General features: G+C 44.5%; 1 protein-coding gene across 1 annotated transcript in view; it reads left to right on the forward strand.

Moving 5' to 3' along the window:
- CNOT8 (CCR4-NOT transcription complex subunit 8) overlaps positions 1 to 15,298 on the forward strand; it is a 562,923-nt gene that overhangs the window by 485,307 nt on the left and 62,318 nt on the right. The window lies entirely within an intron of this gene.

A 15,298-nucleotide genomic window follows, 5' to 3' on the forward strand; every position in this document is an offset into this window, starting at 1 on the left:
GGGAATTCCCACCCAGGTTTCTAACATAACTAAAGAAAGCCTTGTGATTATCCTTAGTGTCCTGTGCAATTTTTCTCTCGCAGCTGGCCTTAGACGATTTTATGAGTGCCCGCTGCTTTTGCTAATACTGATCAGAGATGCCTTCCTTTTGGGATTTTGCTCTATCATGTAGTAGCTTCCTCCTTCTATTGTATAGTTTGTTTATGGCTGGGGTCCACCAGACAGGACGTCTGCCTTTGGAGGATTGGGTCTTGGTTTTATTTGGGATTGCATGATCCATGCATTCCTGAAGGTGTTCATAGAATGCATTTATAAAGGATTCTGTGGTCTGGGCCATATTTTTCACAGGCCCGGGGGCTTTGAAGGATTCCACCTCGGTTTTGAGGAGTGTGAAATTTGCTTTAGAGAAGTTTTTCACTGTGTTTTTCAGGGCAGGGGGTGGAGTCGGATGTGAATATCCAGTGAGATTAGTTTATGGTCTGATCTTACCAGTGAGGGATACACTTCTGGTCTGGAGCATAGAGTCCCCATGTTGGTGATGATCAGGTCCAGTATGTTTTTCCCTCTTGTGGGAGTGGTAACAAGTTGTTCCATAGCATTTGAGTTTATAAATTCTAGGAACCTTTGGGCTAGGGTGTTGGAGCTAGAGTAATGCTTCCAGTCTATGTTTGGGTAGTTGAAGTCGCCCAATATAATGGTGTTTGGAGAGACTTTCATATTTTCCAGTGTTCTCAGGAAGGCCGAGTGGGGTTCCTGGGTTTGGGAGGGTGGTCTGTACCAGGCTATAAACTGGAAGGCAGTTTTACCCACTGTTAGTTGCACATGGATAGTCTCTGATGCTTCGTGCTGTGCCACCAACCTGGAGGTGTGGGTATCTTTGACGAATATTGATACTCCCCCTCCTTTTGTAGTACGGTCCAAGTTTTGGGGCCGAAAAGCATGGTATGAGGTATAACCTGGTAGTGCTGGGGTGCTCTTGGGAGCCTTGAACCAGGTTTCTGTTACTGCACAGATATCGATGTTCTCCATGCTAAGGAGAGTTTCGAGTGCGTGCATCTTGAGGTTTAGACTAATGGCATTGAGTAGCATTACTCTTAGTTTCTTATCCCTTGTGATACTTATGGAGATGGGTTTGTCTTTTGAGCCTTGCCTAAAAAAGGCACTATGGGGGTAGCAAGAGCCTTTGCCAATATCCGAAAGCCCAGGGGTGACAGGTTCAAGCCGTCCCTAGCGAAGCATTGTGGTTTGTCGAGCATGTCATCCCAGGCTGACGGGCATTGGATCCCCTTTGAATGACACCAATACTTAAGCCAATTGTTGAAATTGATCTTGTCTTCATATTGTGGCATCATCCTTGGTGAGGGTAAGATGCTACTCAAGGTCAGGGTCATACCGGCCTGGGCTACATGCTCAGAGAGCTCCTCTGTCTCTTTTCATGTAGTCCAGGGAGGTACGTCTCAGGTCATTCACACCAGCATGGACAATGACTGAGTCATATTTGTACTTGCCTTGGAGTGACCTGAGTGCTTGTGTTATGTGGTGGATCCTAGCGCCCGACAGGCAGCTCACCCTGACCTTCTCCTTGTTCAGCCTGGTGAGCGGGACGTCAGTGTGCCTGACGATAGTCACCTATTGCAAGTGTATCAGGTGTGTTGTTTAGCCTTAAGGGCTGTGACTGTTTGGCACACTGGCTTTGTGAGCTGTGTGTTGCACGAGTTTTGTTTTGGGGTAGCGGTTGCTTGGGTGTCTGCTTTGGAGGTCTCTGCTGCTTAGGCAGATTTTTATTTAGACCCTCCGAGTATGTTTTTGTGTGTTTGTGTGATGTGAGACTGGAATTGTAGTGAGTGTGGATGTCCTTCAAGGATGCAACTGCAGTCCTGACATATGGGTTGTCCTGCCTCAGGCAGCCCTTCGGTCGGCTGGATTCCAAAGTCTGGGCCCGGCGTCGGCTGATGTGGCCCTTTCCCCGACGTCAGAGGGCCTGGGGTATAAAAGTGTCAGACGACGCCATCTTCAGTCTTTCTTGCCGTGCGGCGCCCGAAGCAGAAGCAGTTCCCAAGTGCCGGTCGACCAGCTCCTGTGTTTTCAGCTACTGAAGTCTTCAAAAAAGCTAAGTACCCCGTTGGGGACCTTTTCTTGCCTTTGCCGATATCAGATAAAACTGTAAAAGTTAATAATTGTTTAACTTGTGGAAAACAAATACCTCATAAGGATTTCCACTCTTACTGCTTACCCTGCCTAGGCCCAGAACACAACGTCTCGGCCTGTACAGCTTGTGCTTCTTTCAATAAACGCACTCTTAGGCGTCGGACAGAGTTTGCACAGGATTATTTTGGGGAAGATTTCTGTTATATCATGCCGTCGGAGCTTCCGACAGCACATTTACCTAAAAAATGGAAGGATAAGGACCCGACACCTGCGGTCCGCGGTCTCTGCCGACACCACGCTTAGGCCTACCGCGAGTGTCTCTGTCTCTTCTGAGCCGGTTTCACAACCGCTACAGACCGACGACACCGCCCCACCGGTTACTTCGGTACCAGAGGCCAGCTCTGTGCCGGTTTCTGTTCTCCCCTCTGAGACCGTAGCCCAGGATATTTCTAACACCATTTCAGTGGATAAGACTACTCCAGCACGTGGGGCTGCCAGGCCTCCATTGTCTATGTCCATTAAGGCCTACACACGTGCTAAGGCTGCCAAACAGGCTAAGTCTCTCCCTCCAAGATCTGTTTCTCTGGGATCCACTTCTGGTTCTCAAATTTTAAGTTTAGCTGAGGACCTTATTTCTTTAATTAGGGGTTCTCCGCCACATCCAGATAGAGGCTCTCAGCCGCCTTCTGTCAAGAGGCCTAGGGTTGAGCAGGTAGATCCCCAGTCCTCTGATGAGGCCTCAGGTGATTCTGCACATTCAGACTACCAGGAGGAGGCCTACGAGGATTCTGATGCGGAGGAATCCATTCCCTCTGCTTCTCCTCCTGAGGAGTTTTCCTTTGGGGGAAACGCTTCATTCCATGAGGGAACACTTCAAATGGCAAGGCCAAGAATACTCAGATTCTAGGAAAAGGTTAAGTGAATTTTTAAAGCTACCTCAGCATAGACCCTTAGCTATTCCTCCAGTTTTAAATGTTTTAGATGATGTGTACTTAGAATCTAGTGTTTCCCCTGACTCCCTCCCCCCTGCTCCTGTCAAGCCAGACAGGTACTACAGGGTCCCAGACACACATCAATTTCTGTACAAGGGCCATACTGCTGACCCTGAAACTATTTCTCAGGGGCCTAAAGGGGTTTCCTCCACTACTGCTAAGAATCCAGTTCCTTCGGAAAGAGATTCTAGGGCTTTAGAAAGGTGGGGCAAGAAAGTATATACATCTTCCACCCTTTCTATGCGAGCATTAAATTGTCAATTTCATATGATTCAGTATCAGGAATACATGTTGGATGACTTGCAAAAGAAATTGGCTTCCCCTGAACCTTTAGATAGAAAGGGGTTACAGGAATTGGTTCATAATACTCAGCAGGTTAGCAACCATTTCCTTCAGTGTGGATATGATGCATTGGAAGCTTCATGTAGAGCAGCAATGACAGGTGCGGTCATACGCAGACATGCTTGGTTAAAGGAACAAACATTGCCAGACCATGTGAAAATTAAGCTTTTGGACGCACCACTAGAGAAACATACGCTATTTGGTGCTACTGCACAAGAGGTTTTAAAGAAAATAGAGGAAAAGGCAAAATCAGTGCAAACAGTCAAAGATTTCCTCCAGGTACAGCCTCCAAGATTCAGCAGGAATTGCCCTTCTAAGCATTGGTCCTTTCCAGACGCAGACAAATTTCAGAGAGGCAAAAACAGACATGGCAGAGGTAGAGGGCAACCTCGAGGCCCCTACAGAGGACGTCAGTGGCAGCCTCCGAACCAGAGAGGTGGGGCAGGACCTTCCACTGCTCCGCAGGGACAATCTCAATGACTTGACTTTGACTCCGCCATCCAGGGCTCAATTAGAAGCACCTTTGGGTGGAAAATTATCTTTATTCTCACAAAATTGGCACAATATTACAAAGGACAAATGGATACTGGACATAATAGACGAAGGATACAGATTCCATTTTCATACACTACCAACAAGACATGGACATGGCAGGCCAAACCTGCCACCAAATCAAAGGGCAGAGGCACTCAAACAAATAACAAACCTACTTCAAATAAGAGCTATAGAAAAGGTTCCTTCTGCAGAACAAGGCCAAGGATTTTATTCAAGACTGTTCCTTGTTCCAAGTAAAGAAAACCAATGGAGACCCATTCTGGACTTGTCCGCACTGAATACTTACCTTATTGTGCCAAAATTCAAAATGCTGACTTTACAGCAACTCCTTCCCATGCTGGGCAAGGGGTCTTGGCTGGTAACTCTGGACCTCAAGGAGGCATACCTGCATGTCCCAATCAGACAAAGTTGCAGAAGATACCTCAGATTTCTTGCAGACTCAGAGCATTATCAATTCTCAGCATTGCCCTTTGGCTTATCTACTGCGCCCAGAGTGTTCACGAAATGCCTGGCATCAGTAATTGCACATTGCAGACTTCAGGGGATACAAATATACCCTTACCTGGACGACTGGCTTATACAAGCGGACAGCCAACAAGCCTTGTTAAAAAACTTGGACTATGTCATTCACCTACTGCAGGCCTTGGGATACACAGTCAATATTCAGAAATCAAGTCTCGTACCATCCCAACAAATACCTTTCCTGGGTGCCACACTGGACACAAACACCCAGATGGCGTTTCTGACAAAAGAAAAACAAAAACAATTACCAGGTTACTTCAGAAAATTGGCAACACACACCCAGATGACTGCAAGGAAAGTCCTGCAGGCCCTGGGTTTCATGCCATCTTGCATTCTTCTGATTCCACACGCAAGGCTGCATATGAGGAAACTACAATGGTATCTAAAAAGTCTATGGTCTCAACACAGCCACAGCTTGGAAGCATTGATCCCACTCATTCCATGCCTTCAAAAGGAATTTCTGTGGTGGGCTCAAGCAAGCCAGATAAACAAAGGTCTGCCTTTCAGCAAGCCTCATACAAGTCAAACCATAACAACAGACGCCTCAGACCATGGATGGGGGGGCGCACATGGAGGGCAGATGCATTCAAGGACAATGGACACAAAAAGAAAAGCACCTGCACATCAACCAAAAAGAAATGCTGGCAGTGATGCATGCAATCAAGGCCTTCGAAAAGTTCATGCATCAGGGCCATCTACTAATAAAGACAGACAATACCACAGTTATGTGGTACATAAACAAACAAGGAGGTACGCATTCCTACCCTCTTTGCAGACTGGCAATGAATCTCTGGGATATTTCCCTACAATTGAAAATAGAGCTACAATCCCAGTTTGTACCAGGGAAGGACAATGTTCTGGCGGACAGCCTAAGCAGAAACATCATGGATCCACACGAATGGATGTTGCATCCAGACATTTTCTTACAAATGACTCAAGCATGGGGAAGGCCGGACATAGATCTTTTTGCCTCCCACCTCAATCACCATCTGAAAAAGTTTTGCACAAGGACATACCATCCTCAAGCATGGAAGGTTGACGCTCTCTCCTTCAGTTGGAACTCTCTAACACTATATGCCTTCCCACCTCTTCCTTTGATGACCAAGGTGTTACTAAAGATCAAAACAGAGCAACCGAAAGTCATACTGATAGCTCCAGACTGGCCAAGACAACACTGGTACCTACTGCTACGGAGCTTGACACACACCAATCTGTGGCTCCTTCCTCAATGGCCACTTCTTCTGACACAGCACAATTACAGGACACTACACCCCAGCTTGAAAACATTGAAGCGGACAGCTTGGAAGATTCCATGACTATTCCTCAGGATACACTTTCCAAAAGGGTAAAAGATATCATCCTGGAGGCGCGCGGACCTTCCACTAGAAAAACCTACTCAGCAAAATGGAAGAGATTTCTTATCTGGAACAGCAAAAAGGGTGAAGACCCATCAGTGATGAGCATTCCACAGATCCTAGAATATTTGGCTGAAATGCTCCACAATGGCCTTTTATATTCTTCCATAAAAATACATGCTTCAGCAATATCTGCCAAATATAACACTGATCCGCCTGTATTTTCTCACCCATTGCTAAGACAGTTTCTAAGAGGTATAAAGAACATCAACCCTCCAAGGAAACCACCAGTGCCTGCATGGGACCTCAACTTCATGCTGGAAAAATTAACTCTTCCTCCCTTTGAACCAGCAGCATCTTCAGAGTTGCAATTTCTGTCTTGGAAGACAGCTTTCCTTCTGGCAGTAACCTCAGCAAGAAGAGTCTCTGAGCTACAGGCCCTTATGGCAATACAACCATTTCTCATTTTTGATCAGGACAGAGTTTCTTTGAGAACCAGTCCGTCATTCATGTCAAAGGTGGTATCCAGGGTGTCCCTGAATCAAGCTATTCACCTGCCTACCTTCTTTCCCAATCCTCAAAATAAAGGAGAGAGACTTCTGCACACCTTGGACATACACAGACAGTTGCACTACTACTTGGACAGAACAAAGTCTTTCAGAAAATCTGACCAGCTTTTTGTAGCTTACGCTGCTGGATTGCAGGGAAAAGCAATTTCCAAACAGACAATTTCTAAATGGATAGGAAATTGCATTCGATTCTGCTACTCTTTTCATGGAAAAACTGTGCCAGCTGACATCAGGCCACATTCCACCAGAGCTACAGCCACCTCCACAGCCTTTTTAAGAGGAGTGGCAACAAAGGACATTTTAGAAGCTGCTACATGGAGCTCCGTGCATACATTTTCCAAACATTACAACCTGCCTTTATATTCCAGATCCAGAGCAGGGTTTGCTTCTGCAGTCCTGCAGGGCATTTTAGCTACACCATCTTTGTCTTAGTGCCTACCACCCCCAGGTTGGCTATGGTATTCAACCCATATGTCAGGACTGCAGTTGCATCTTTGAAGGACATAGTACAGTTTTGTACCTACCATAAATGTAGATGTCCGATAGGTATGCAACTGCAGTCAGGTTTTCCCTCCCACCTTACCCCTCTGTGGTATTTTTTTGGGTTTCTACCCCTCATTTTAGCTACCTGGGGTAATCTTTTATGGTGTATTTTTTTTTGTTGTACTTGTCTGTAATTTTTTCTCTATTTTCAAAAGTTAGCCTTCCTTAGAGGGCACCTGTCATCTGGGGCAAGAAACACTGAAGAAGATGGCGTCTGCTGACGCTTTTATATCCCAGGCGCTCTGACGTCGGGGAAAGGGCGACATCAGCTGACGCCGGACCCAGACTTTGGAATCCGGTCGACCGAAGGGCTGCCTGAGGCAGGACAACCCATATGTCAGGACTGCAGTTGCATACCTATCGGACATCTACATTTATGGTAGGTACAAAACTGTACTTTTCCTTCTCCTCCTGACTGGTTTCGCCAGTACTGAGTCGAGAGAGCTTGGCCTCCAGTATGGCTCTATGGTTGCATCTCTCACATGTGTTGGAATTTGTTGGGAGGAGGAGAGGGTTGTCTGTGTACATGAGACAGTTGTAACATTGCCTCAAGATTCCGAGATTCACCAGCTGGACCGGAGAGGAGATTGACAACTGACCTTTGGACATGCTAGAATAGTATTGGGAATTCCTTTATAATTGAAAAAAAGGGCCAATGGGGAACGAGGTACTCAAGGGGAGTTTGTGAGGGTGTAGTGCTTTTAATATTTTAGTGCTGACTTGTATAATTGCTTTAGTGAGCAAATGCCAGATAACTTAAATGCAATGTGTTTCAGGTAACTTAAATGCAAAAACGACAAACAGTAACTTTCTTTCAAGTGAAACAAGGAAATAAGTACAGTAAGCAATGCAGCTATCACTAGGGATCCACAGAAGCGCTGAAAAGCCACGTTTTAGGTGGAATTAGCGTTTCAGGGAAATAACAAGCAGCATACAAATAAAGCTAGATTCAGCAGGCCTGGATCTAGTCTATGCTACAGCAAACAAGGTGTACCAATTTCAGTAAAACAGTTCAAATATGCAGGCACTATAAGCCTTTAACCAGAAATTCCCAGCTCAGAAGGGCAGAGTCCAGCCTCTCCTCCCACAAGAGTGCAGACCACAAACCTTCTTAATGTAAAATAACTGGCCTGAAGCCCAAGTGCTTAAACCAGAACTAATACACTTTTAGAATAACAGACACTGAGCCCTCAATCAGCAGTTCACAACTTAGAAGGATGTAAGCTATCTGTCCTGCCACCACAGTGCAGGCCACAAACCTTCCTAATGTAAAACCACTGGCCTGAAGCCCAAGTGCTTAATCCAAAAGATTTAGAATGATAGCTACACTTTAATCAAGTTACTACCAAGCAGTAATAAATACAATTGAATACTTTAAAGAATGCCTGGATTAGTGCTCAAGTTATACAAACAAAGCTAGATTCAGCAGGCCTGGATCTAATCTATGCTACAGCAAACAAGGTGTACCAATTTCAGTAAGAAGCAGTTCAGATATGCAGGCACTATAAGCCTTTAACCAGAAATTCCCAGCTCAGAAGGGCAGAGTCCAGCCTCTCCTCCCACAAGAGTGCAGACCACAAACCCTTTTAATGTAAAATAACTGGCCTGAAGCCCAAGTGCTTAAATCAGAATTAGTACACTTTTAGAATAACAGACACTGAGCCCTCAATCAGCAGTTCCCAACTTAGAAGGATGTAAGCTACCTGTTTTGCCACTACAGTGCAGACCACAAACCTTCTTAATGTAAAACAACTGGCGTGAAGCCCAAGTGCTTAAACCAGAATTAATACACTTTTAGAATAACAGACACCGAGCCCTCAATCAGCAGTTCCCAACATAGAAGGAAGTAAGCTACCTGTCCTGCCACCACAGTGCAGGCCACAAACCTTCCTAATGTAAATGATCCTGATTGCTCCAGACTGGCCACGCCAGCACTGGTACCCAATCTTAAAGAACTTAGCTCAAGGCCCACCATGGATTTTGCCTCAAATTTCACATCTGACTCAACAAAAACAATCAGATCCTGCAAGGTCAGCTCAAAACCCTAAACCTGGCTGCATGGCAGATTCATTAGTCAAACATGCAACACCTCTCTCTAAAGCTGTTGTGGATGTCATTTTGGAGGCCAGGAGGCCTAGCACCAGGAAATCTTGCTCCGAAAAATGGAAGAGATTCTGTGCATGGAACCAGGCTCAAAGCCTTGACCCTCTTGTACCAAACATTCCTCAGATTTTACAATACTTAACTGAGATGCTGGACAAAGGCCTATCCTTCTCATCAAGATCCACGCGTCTGCCATTTCAGCACATTACAACACGGATCCTCCTTTATTCTCTCATCCCTTGCTAAAGCAGTACCTCAGAGGGGCTAAAAACATAAGACCGCCCCGGAAAGCACCAACTTGGGACCTCAATTTTGTTTTGGAAAAACTGACCCTGCCACCTTTTGAGCCAGCCAATACAGCCAATCTAAAATTTTTATCATGGAAAACAGCTCTGCTCCTGGCAGTAACTTCAGCACGAAGAGTCTGAGCTACAGGCATTAATGGCAGTGGAACCTTTTATAATTTTTCATCAGGACAGGGTTTCTTTAAGGACAAACCCTACCTTTATGCCAAAGGTGGTATCTAGTGTAGCTCTTAACCAAACCATTCATTTGCCAACTTTTTATCCAAACCCCCAGAATAAAGGGGAGAAACTTCTGCACTCTTTGGACATACACAGGCAGCTACGCTTCTACTTGGACAAAACAAAAGTTTTCAGGAAAACTGAGCAACTGTTTGTAGCATATGCTCCAGGATCACAGGGCAAGGCTATCTCCAAATGGATAGGACACTGTATTCGTTACTGCTACACATAGCATGGAAAATCAGTCCCTAATAATATTAGGCCACATTCTACCAGAGCAACAGCAACTTCAACAGCCTTTCTCAGAGGAGTACCAACCAAAGAAATTTTGGAGGCTGCAACTTGGAGTTCAGTGCACACCTTTACCAAGCATTACCACTTGCCTCTTTACTCTAAATCCAGAGCAGGATTTGCCACTGCAGTTCTGCAGGGCATCCTAGCCAATCCTATCTCTTTATAGACCAGCCACCCAACCTTAGCTTTGGGATTCTACCCAAGTGTAATGACTGCAGCAGTGTAACACGATGAACATAGTACAGTTTTGTACCTACCATAAATGTAGATGTTCGAGTGTTCACACTGCTACAGTCCAGGTTACCCTCCTTCCATCCCCTCTGTCCTAGCTGGACTTATCTATACCTTTCTATCCTATACAACCTTTGTGGTGTATTTGCTTGTAACTGAAGGTATTGTTTTTAGTTTATATGTATGTATATATATATATATATATATATAATGTGTTTTATTAGCAATATGCATTGCCTACCTACTTGGGGGCACCTGACATCTGGGGCAAGAAAAACTGAAGAAAATGGCATCGGATGCAACTTGTATACCCCTGGCGCACTGACATCAGGGAAGAAGCGACAGCAACCGACGCCGGACCAAGACTTTGGAACTCTGGCCGACTGCGGGACCACCTGACGGCAGGATAACCCAAGTGTAATGACTGCAGCAGTGTGAACACTCTTAACATCTACATTTATGATAGGTACAAAACTGTACTTTCTTCTGCTGTCAAAGTTCAGTTGGCTGCCATTTCTCATTTTCATGTAGGTGAGAATTCGGCTTCACTGGCTTCCTCCAGACTGTGTAAAGCCTTTATCAAAGGGGGCCGTTCTGTTACGCCCCTGCTCAAGGATACTGTTCCTACATGGGACCTTACTATGGTGGTTCAAGCTTTGGTCGCTCCGCCTTTTGAACCTGCTGCAACCACAGATCTAAAATTCTTATCTTGGAAAACAGCATTCCTGGTGGCTATCACTTCTGCTAAAAGGGTTTCAGAACTGCAACCCTTGTCCATCAAAGTTCCATGTATGATTTTCCAGAAAGACAGGGTTTCACTTTGGACCAATCCGTCCTTTCTTCCTAAGGTTGCATCACAAGTTAACATCAATCAGACCATTAATTTACCTGTTTTCTTCCCAAATTTTGCTAACAAAATGGAATACAAACGCCACTTGTTGGATGTTCATAGACAGTTACGATTTTGTTTACACAGGACCAAAAATTTCTGCCAATCAGATCAGTTTATGTCCTCCTCTAAACCCTTTATGGGCAAACCTGTCTCCAAGGTCACTATTGCTAGGTGGATTTCCTCGTGCGTCCTTCAGGTCTATAAAGATAAAGGTGCATCTCCTCCGGGGTTAGGTGAAAGGTCATTCCACTAGGTCCATGGCTGTTTCTGCGGCCTTTTGGTCTAGAATCTCATTGGATGATATTTGTTCTGCAGCGCTTGGTCCTCATCTCATACCTTTACTTCTCACTAAAAATTGGGTTTGACTTCTAGAAGGAGAGCATCCTTTGGTTCCACGGTGCTCCGGAATACCCTTCCATGAGGGGCCACCCAGGAGTTTAAAGTAAACTACTACAGATAAAGAAATTGTGTACTCACCATAGCGTTCCATCTGAGTAGTTCTACTTCATGTGTCTTCAACCATCCCTCCCTCCTTCCCCCTGACCTTGTCATATGAATAGCCTATGGGCTGCAGTTGTAGGTCATAAAGTATTTTTCAGGTTGGGTTATCAGTGTAAGGGTCAGCAAACTCAATCTGGGGGTTGGAAGGTAGTAGAGGTGTATTATGGGTAATGGGAGGAGCTTGGAGCAGATGCTAGTGAGATTGCTGGCTCGGATCCAATAACGGATCTGGTATCTCACAGGTTGAAGACAAATGAAGTAGAACTACTCAGATGGAACATTATGGTGAGTACATAACTTCTTTTTTTGGCAAGTCTAGCGTGTAATATGCATAACTTCTTTTTTTGCAAGTCTATCTTGTAATATTCTACATAACTTAAGTGTCATTATGTCTGTGACCAGTTACCTAGATATATTAGTATCATGTAAATGATTGTAAAACTTTGTAGATATTGGTAAACGTTTATATCTGTGGAGATTTTCTCCCTGGGCCTCAGCTGAAAACTGGACTGCTTAGACCCAGTCGGACTTTCCCGGTAAACAAATGGAAAATAAATAAATAAAATAAAAAAATATCGTTATTACCTTACCTAATAAGGATGTTCTGTCTTGGCAAGAGAGTGTCACCCCCAAGTTCATTTCATTCTGCCTGAGGCAGGACAAACTACTACTACAGAGAACTCTGACAGGGCTTTGGAGTCTCCACTTAAGACATTTCAGTTTAAGGAACTTGGGGTTGCAGGCAAAGCAGCATATAAATCAGAAAGAAAGGTTGGCAAATTTTTTTGTCTTTGAAGGCCTTCAGGGACAAGCTGTGTCCAGGAAATCTTCAAATGTGGGCTGGCAATGTCATGGTAATGTGCTACATAAACATGCTATGGAGGACCGTCTTTACCCCTTGTTCATGCTAGCTGTAGTATTTGGTTACAACACAACAGATCATGGTAACATATAACATCCTCCATTCCAGGTCAGGGCAGTAGTCTGGCAGACTCCTGAAAGGAATCCTCCTGGACCCCAACAGATGAGGAAAAAAGAGAGGTCATCCTGGGTCTCATTCAAGGATGGGGTCTCAGACCTATGTCTCTTTACCTCTTCAGGGTACAAATGGTTGAACAGGTTCTCTTCCACAACCCAACAAACAGTGTCATGGGGAGTGGGCACCTTCTTCAAATGGACAGTCCTCTTTGTTGTATGCCTTTTCAGTGATGCCTCTTATCCTCTGATTACTTGCAGTGGTGGAGTCATCCTAGCCCAAAATGATCCTAATAGCTCCTTTCTGGCCCAAGCAGTATTGGTTCTGTTTACAAACTTTCGCGGGGGGGGGGGGGGGGGGGCAAAACTCTACTTCTGATCATGGACCTTCTCACCCAGAACAGGGGTCTGTAATACATCCCAATGTGATAGCTGTCAATTCGCAGCATGGTCGAATGGGTTTTGACTCCATTCTCTTTATCATATGATGCCCGTATCCATTCTGATGGAGGGTAGAAAACCAAACATCAGAAAGTCTTATTTAGCTAAATGGAAAAGGTTTTCTATCTGGTGCAATTCTAGAGATATTCTGTCTTCCCAATGTGACATATCTCAAATCCTTGAATACCTCTTGAATGTTCAAGCAAGGCTTCTCCTACTCCAGCATCAAGGCTCATGCCTCTGCCATTTCCATAGCTCCCCTTCATTTACTGTCATCCACACATGAAGCAGTTTCTCAAAGGGATTATTCACCTCAGACCAACTAGAAGGGAACCTGTATTTCCCTGTGACTTGAATTTGTGCTTGAAAAAATCGCTGCCACCTTTTGAACTAGCAACTTCCATTCATGTCAAACTTTTAATATGGAAAACCACTGTTTTTTAGCTCTCGCGTCTGCCAGGTGTGTCTGTGTCGCTTCCAAGTCCTTATGTGCAAGGAGCCATTCCTTCACAGGGATAGGATCACCCTTAAAACCAACCCTTCTTTTATGCCTAAGATGGCTTTATAATTGTCCTTTGAATCAAGCCATTCACCTTTCTGTGTTCTCATGTCAAAGGAGAAGGATTTTACATTCCTTCATTGTGCACATAGTTGAGACATCATTTCCACAGGACCAATTTGTCTGCAGGTGAGACCCAACTGTTGGTAGCTTTTGCAAGGTAAACCGGTTAACAGACTGTTTCAAAACACAACACAGTGCTGAGTGCAGATTTTAGGCCCTTACATTCAACTTATCTCTGGTGTGGTGTCTTGAGTCAGTCAGGGTATTCCTTGTAACCACTCCCACTGCCTTCTCTTTTCCTCCACCCCCCCCCCCCTCTTTCCTCAAACAGGTTAAACTGCTACAATTCAGTACAGGCATCATTTTCATATCTAGGTGCTTAGGATTTCCCTCTCTCTTCCCCCCTTGGCTGACCTGGTGTGACTTAGTGTAAGTTTCTTCATTGTATAGATCTTTTACTGGTTTTTGTGTAAATGAATGACCTGCTGCTGAATTCTGGTTCTGCACAGACTGCTCTATTTTTTCAGAGGCTCTAAGTAGCTAGTGACTTTACTGAATTTCTGTGGTAGTATTTGTGTTTAAACTGAACCTCTACCTAGAGAAAGTGTATAATCAGAGCTCCTCCTTGCTGCATGTGTTTTTTTTAATGTTTAAATTGCACACACACATTGAAGAAGTGCTTTTATGACTTGAATAACTTGGGCTAGCTATACCTGAAGTGCTTTTACTGGCAATTTTCCAGTTGTACAATTGTGAATAATTGATTTAGTTTTTCTGGTATATCTTTAAAATCTGGCAAGTATTTATTTACTGCATTGCTCTTTTGCTTAGGTTTCTTAGCTATAAATCTTAGTTCATTCTGAAGTATGCTACTTTACCCCCCCCCCAAACCTTTCTGAATGCATTATTATATAATAACTGCCTGTTGTTGCCTTCATGCTTACCCTAGAATCTCTGCTTTTCTCTTTTCCTAGTTGAACTCTACAGTTCTCTACAAAACAGTGTCTACAGGACTGCAATCAGTTTCTCTCAACATTTAAACAGAGTAGGTTACATACAAAAAGCATTTGTTAAGCTTTCACTTACAGTGCTTTGTAATTAAGCAGGTCGCCATATTGGTCAGCCATAGGGCTCTTTGTTTCTACTTGAGTGGTTGCCTCCTTCCCCTGTAACTGAAGTAAATTGACTCTTACATTAAGAGCTGTAATACTTACCTTATAGCTTTAGGACACCTTAGGAAACCTTGTAAACTGCAATAGCCCCGCTACGTTCGGGCTCTCTTCAGTCCCCTCCCTGCCCCCAATTCCCTCCCGCCCCCAGTACCTCTAAATTTATAGTACTATAGCCACTCCCCCACTTTCTAGATCCTATCTGCTTTCATCTGGGATAATTCCACCCACCCCCATTCTACTACCTACATTTTAATAGCACCTATTAGCTTTCATCTGGCATTCTCCCACCCCCCTTCCAGTACCTTTACCTCACCACTCTATCTTCTGGTGTTGCATCACCAGGTAAAACAGTTCCTTAACTCACTAGCTGAATCACATATAATGATATACTCCTCTTTACTACCCCTCTTGTTCACACCATACCTCCTCACCGTGTGTGAAAACCAATTTCTCACGGGATTTCAGGTCCCAAAAGGCCATACTATCACCCCAGCTGTAAATCCTTCCACCTTCAACCATACTTTACAGTACCAGATCCTGTCCAACATCTTGTTCAGTCTATCAACATCTCAACCCC

Source organism: Protopterus annectens, chromosome 4.part0 (genome assembly GCF_019279795.1).
Source record: "Protopterus annectens isolate FY-2018-M chromosome 4.part0, PAN1.0, whole genome shotgun sequence".
NCBI lineage: Eukaryota > Metazoa > Chordata > Ceratodontiformes > Protopteridae > Protopterus > Protopterus annectens.